We start from the raw sequence: 6,323 nt of genomic DNA, 5'->3' as shown, positions 1-6,323 counted from the left end.
AACTTTGTCATTTCTTAACGAATTTTGATGCCGTTTCGGCTATAGACTCACGTGCAACATCTGAGCACTTCTACCGTAGGAAATCGTCGATTTCGCTCAAATAAAGATTTGACGCTTAACCGAAAATCGAGTTTTTTCGCTAAAATGCGATTTTGGCCAAAACGGTAACTTTGTCATTTCTTAACGAATTTTGATGCCGTTTCGGCTATAGACTCACGTGCAACATCTGAGCACTTCTACCGTAGGAAATCGTCGATTTCGCTCAAATAAAGATTTGACGCTTAACCGAAAATCTAGTTTTTTCGCTAAAATGCGATTTTGGCCAAAACGGTAACTTTGTCATTTCTTAACGAATTTTGATGCCGTTTCGGCTATAGACTCACGTGCAACATCTGAGCACTTCTACCGTAGGAAATCGTCGATTTCGCTCAAATAAAGATTTGACGCTTAACCGAAAATCGAGTTTTTTCGCTAAAATTCGATTTTGGCCAAAACGGTAACTTTGTCATTTCTTAACGAATTTTGATGCCGTTTCGGCTATAGACTCACGTGCAACATCTGAGCACTTCTACCGTAGGAAATCGTCGATTTCGCTCAAATAAAGATTTGACGCACCGAAAATCGAGTTTTTTTGCTAAAATGCGATTTTGGCCAAAACGGTAACTTTGTCATTTCTTAACGAATTTTGATGCCGTTTCGGCTATAGACTCACGTGCAACATCTGAGCACTTCTACCGTAGGAAATTGTCGATTTCGCTCAAATAAAGATTTGACGCTTAACCGAAAATCTAGTTTTTTCGCTAAAATGCGAATTTGGCCAAATCGGTAACTTTGTCATTTCTTAACGAATTTTGATGCCGTTTCGGCTATAGACTCACGTGCAACATCTGAGCACTTCTACCGTAGGAAATCGTCGATTTCGCTCAAATAAAGATTTGACCCTTAACCGAAAATCGAGTTTTTTCGCTAAAATTCGATTTTGGCCAAAACGGTAACTTTGTCATTTCTTAACGAATTTTGATGCCGTTTCGGCTATAGACTCACGTGCAACATCTGAGCACTTCTACCGTAGGAAATCGTCGATTTCGCTCAAATAAAGATTTGACGCTTAACCGAAAATCGAGTTTTTTCGCTAAAATTCGATTTTGGCCAAAACGGTAACTTTGTCATTTCTTAACGAATTTTGATGCCGTTTCGGCTATAGACTCACGTGCAACATCTGAGCACTTCTACCGTAGGAAATCGTCGATTTCGCTCAAATAAAGATTTGACGCTTAACCGAAAATCGAGTTTTTTCGCTAAAATTCGATTTTGGCCAAAACGGTAACTTTGTCATTTCTTAACGAATTTTGATGCCGTTTCGGCTATAGACTCACGTGCAACATCTGAGCACTTCTACCGTAGGAAATCGTCGATTTCGCTCAAATAAAGATTTGACGCACCGAAAATCGAGTTTTTTTGCTAAAATGCGATTTTGGCCAAAACGGTAACTTTGTCATTTCTTAACGAATTTTGATGCCGTTTCGGCTATAGACTCACGTGCAACATCTGAGCACTTCTACCGTAGGAAATCGTCGATTTCGCTCAAATAAAGATTTGACGCACCGAAAATCGAGTTTTTTTGCTAAAATGCGATTTTGGCCAAAACGGTAACTTTGTCATTTCTTAACGAATTTTTATGCCGTTTCGGCTATAGACTCACGTGCAACATCTGAGCACTTCTACCGTAGGAAATCGTCGATTTCGCTCAAATAAAGATTTGACGCTTAACCGAAAATCGAGTTTTTTCGCTAAAATTCGATTTTGGCCAAAACGGTAACTTTGTCATTTCTTAACGAATTTTGATGCCGTTTCGGCTATAGACTCACGTGCAACATCTGAGCACTTCTACCGTAGGAAATCGTCGATTTCGCTCAAATAAAGATTTGACGCTTAACCGAAAATCGAGTTTTTTCGCTAAAATGCGATTTTGGCCAAAACGGTAACTTTGTCATTTCTTAACGAATTTTGATGCCGTTTCGGCTATAGACTCACGTGCAACATCTGAGCACTTCTACCGTAGGAAATCGTCGATTTCGCTCAAATAAAGATTTGACGCACCGAAAATCGAGTTTTTTTGCTAAAATGCGATTTTGGCCAAAACGGTAACTTTGTCATTTCTTAACGAATTTTGATGCCGTTTCGGCTATAGACTCACGTGCAACATCTGAGCACTTCTACCGTAGGAAATCGTCGATTTCGCTCAAATAAAGATTTGACGCTTAACCGAAAATCGAGTTTTTTCGCTAAAATGCGATTTTGGCCAAAACGGTAACTTTGTCATTTCTTAACGAATTTTGATGCCGTTTCGGCTATAGACTCACGTGCAACATCTGAGCACTTCTACCGTAGGATATCGTCGATTTCGCTCAAATAAAGATTTGACGCTTAACCGAAAATCGAGTTTTTTCGCTAAAATGCGATTTTGGCCAAAACGGTAACTTTGTCATTTCTTAACGAATTTTGATGCCGTTTCGGCTATAGACTCACGTGCAACATCTGAGCACTTCTACCGTAGGAAATCGTCGATTTCGCTCAAATAAAGATTTGACGCTTAACCGAAAATCGAGTTTTTTCGCTAAAATTCGATTTTGGCCAAAACGGTAACTTTGTCATTTCTTAACGAATTTTGATGCCGTTTCGGCTATAGACTCACGTGCAACATCTGAGCACTTCTACCGTAGGAAATCGTCGATTTCGCTCAAATAAAGATTTGACGCTTAACCGAAAATCGAGTTTTTTCGCTAAAATTCGATTTTGGCCAAAACGGTAACTTTGTCATTTCTTAACGAATTTTGATGCCGTTTCGGCTATAGACTCACGTGCAACATCTGAGCACTGCTACCGTAGGAAATCGTCGATTTCGCTCAAATAAAGATTTGACGCACCGAAAATCGAGTTTTTTCGCTAAAATGCGATTTTGGCCAAAACGGTAACTTTGTCATTTCTTAACGAATTTTGATGCCGTTTCGGCTATAGACTCACGTGCAACATCTGAGCACTTCTACCGTAGGAAATCGTCGATTTCGCTCAAATAAAGATTTGACGCACCGAAAATCGAGTTTTTTTGCTAAAATGCGATTTTGGCCAAAACGGTAACTTTGTCATTTCTTAACGAATTTTGATGCCGTTTCGGCTATAGACTCACGTGCAACATCTGAGCACTTCTACCGTAGGAAATCGTCGATTTCGCTCAAATAAAGATTTGACGCTTAACCGAAAATCGAGTTTTTTCGCTAAAATGCGATTTTGGCCAAAACGGTAACTTTGTCATTTCTTAACGAATTTTGATGCCGTTTCCGCTATAGACTCACGTGCAACATCTGAGCACTTCTACCGTAGGAAATCGTCGATTTCGCTCAAATAAAGATTTGACGCTTAACCGAAAATCGAGTTTTTTCGCTAAAATGCGATTTTGGCCAAAACGGTAACTTTGTCATTTCTTAACGAATTTTGATGCCGTTTCGGCTATAGACTCACGTGCAACATCTGAGCACTTCTACCGTAGGAAATCGTCGATTTCGCTCAAATAAAGATTTGACGCTTAACCGAAAATCGAGTTTTTTCGCTAAAATGCGATTTTGGCCAAAACGGTAACTTTGTCATTTCTTAACGAATTTTGATGCCGTTTCGGCTATAGACTCACGTGCAACATCTAAGCACTTCTACCGTAGGAAATCGTCGATTTCGCTCAAATAAAGATTTGACGCACCGAAAATCGAGTTTTTTCGCTAAAATGCGATTTTGGCCAAAACGGTAACTTTGTCATTTCTTAACGAATTTTGATGCCGTTTCGGCTATAGACTCACGTGCAACATCTGAGCACTTCTACCGTAGGAAATCGTCGATTTCGCTCAAATAAAGATTTGACGCACCGAAAATCGAGTTTTTTTGCTAAAATGCGATTTTGGCCAAAACGGTAACTTTGTCATTTCTTAACGAATTTTGATGCCGTTTCGGCTATAGACTCACGTGCAACATCTGAGCACTTCTACCGTAGGAAATCGTCGATTTCGCTCAAATAAAGATTTGACGCTTAACCGAAAATCGAGTTTTTTCGCTAAAATGCGATTTTGGCCAAAACGGTAACTTTGTCATTTCTTAACGAATTTTGATGCCGTTTCGGCTATAGACTCACGTGCAACATCTGAGCACTTCTACCGTAGGAAATCGTCGATTTCGCTCAAATAAAGATTTGACGCTTAACCGAAAATCTAGTTTTTTCGCTAAAATGCGATTTTGGCCAAAACGGTAACTTTGTCATTTCTTAACGAATTTTGATGCCGTTTCGGCTATAGACTCACGTGCAACATCTGAGCACTTCTACCGTAGGAAATCGTCGATTTCGCTCAAATAAAGATTTGACGCTTAACCGAAAATCGAGTTTTTTCGCTAAAATTCGATTTTGGCCAAAACGGTAACTTTGTCATTTCTTAACGAATTTTGATGCCGTTTCGGCTATAGACTCACGTGCAACATCTGAGCACTTCTACCGTAGGAAATCGTCGATTTCGCTCAAATAAAGATTTGACGCACCGAAAATCGAGTTTTTTCGCTAAAATGCGATTTTGGCCAAAACGGTAACTTTGTCATTTCTTAACGAATTTTGATGCCGTTTCGGCTATAGACTCACGTGCAACATCTGAACACTTCTACCGTAGGAAATCGTCGATTTCGCTCAAATAAAGATTTGACGCTTAACCGAAAATCGAGTTTTTTCGCTAAAATTCGATTTTGGCCAAAACGGTAACTTTGTCATTTCTTAACGAATTTTGATGCCGTTTCGGCTATAGACTCACGTGCAACATCTGAGCACTTCTACCGTAGGAAATCGTCGATTTCGCTCAAATAAAGATTTGACGCACCGAAAATCGAGTTTTTTTGCTAAAATGCGATTTTGGCCAAAACGGTAACTTTGTCATTTCTTAACGAATTTTGATGCCGTTTCGGCTATAGACTCACGTGCAACATCTGAGCACTTCTACCGTAGGAAATCGTCGATTTCGCTCAAATAAAGATTTGACGCACCGAAAATCGAGTTTTTTTGCTAAAATGCGATTTTGGCCAAAACGGTAACTTTGTCATTTCTTAACGAATTTTTATGCCGTTTCGGCTATAGACTCACGTGCAACATCTGAGCACTTCTACCGTAGGAAATCGTCGATTTCGCTCAAATAAAGATTTGACGCTTAACCGAAAATCGAGTTTTTTCGCTAAAATGCGATTTTGGCCAAAACGGTAACTTTGTCATTTCTTAACGAATTTTGATGCCGTTTCCGCTATAGACTCACGTGCAACATCTGAGCACTTCTACCGTAGGAAATCGTCGATTTCGCTCAAATAAAGATTTGACGCTTAACCGAAAATCGAGTTTTTTCGCTAAAATGCGATTTTGGCCAAAACGGTAACTTTGTCATTTCTTAACGAATTTTGATGCCGTTTCGGCTATAGACTCACGTGCAACATCTGAGCACTTCTACCGTAGGAAATCGTCGATTTCGCTCAAATAAAGATTTGACGCTTAACCGAAAATCGAGTTTTTTCGCTAAAATGCGATTTTGGCCAAAACGGTAACTTTGTCATTTCTTAACGAATTTTGATGCCGTTTCGGCTATAGACTCACGTGCAACATCTAAGCACTTCTACCGTAGGAAATCGTCGATTTCGCTCAAATAAAGATTTGACGCACCGAAAATCGAGTTTTTTCGCTAAAATGCGATTTTGGCCAAAACGGTAACTTTGTCATTTCTTAACGAATTTTGATGCCGTTTCGGCTATAGACTCACGTGCAACATCTGAGCACTTCTACCGTAGGAAATCGTCGATTTCGCTCAAATAAAGATTTGACGCACCGAAAATCGAGTTTTTTTGCTAAAATGCGATTTTGGCCAAAACGGTAACTTTGTCATTTCTTAACGAATTTTGATGCCGTTTCGGCTATAGACTCACGTGCAACATCTGAGCACTTCTACCGTAGGAAATCGTCGATTTCGCTCAAATAAAGATTTGACGCTTAACCGAAAATCGAGTTTTTTCGCTAAAATGCGATTTTGGCCAAAACGGTAACTTTGTCATTTCTTAACGAATTTTGATGCCGTTTCGGCTATAGACTCACGTGCAACATCTGAGCACTTCTACCGTAGGAAATCGTCGATTTCGCTCAAATAAAGATTTGACGCTTAACCGAAAATCTAGTTTTTTCGCTAAAATGCGATTTTGGCCAAAACGGTAACTTTGTCATTTCTTAACGAATTTTGATGCCGTTTCGGCTATAGACTCACGTG

The sequence above is a fragment of the Ascidiella aspersa genome, chromosome 5 (genome assembly GCF_963924565.1).
Source record: "Ascidiella aspersa chromosome 5, kaAscAspe10.2, whole genome shotgun sequence".
Taxonomy (NCBI): Eukaryota; Metazoa; Chordata; class Ascidiacea; order Phlebobranchia; family Ascidiidae; genus Ascidiella; species Ascidiella aspersa.
The sequence above is the reverse complement of the archived record's forward strand: the minus strand, read 5'-3'. Positions refer to the sequence as shown.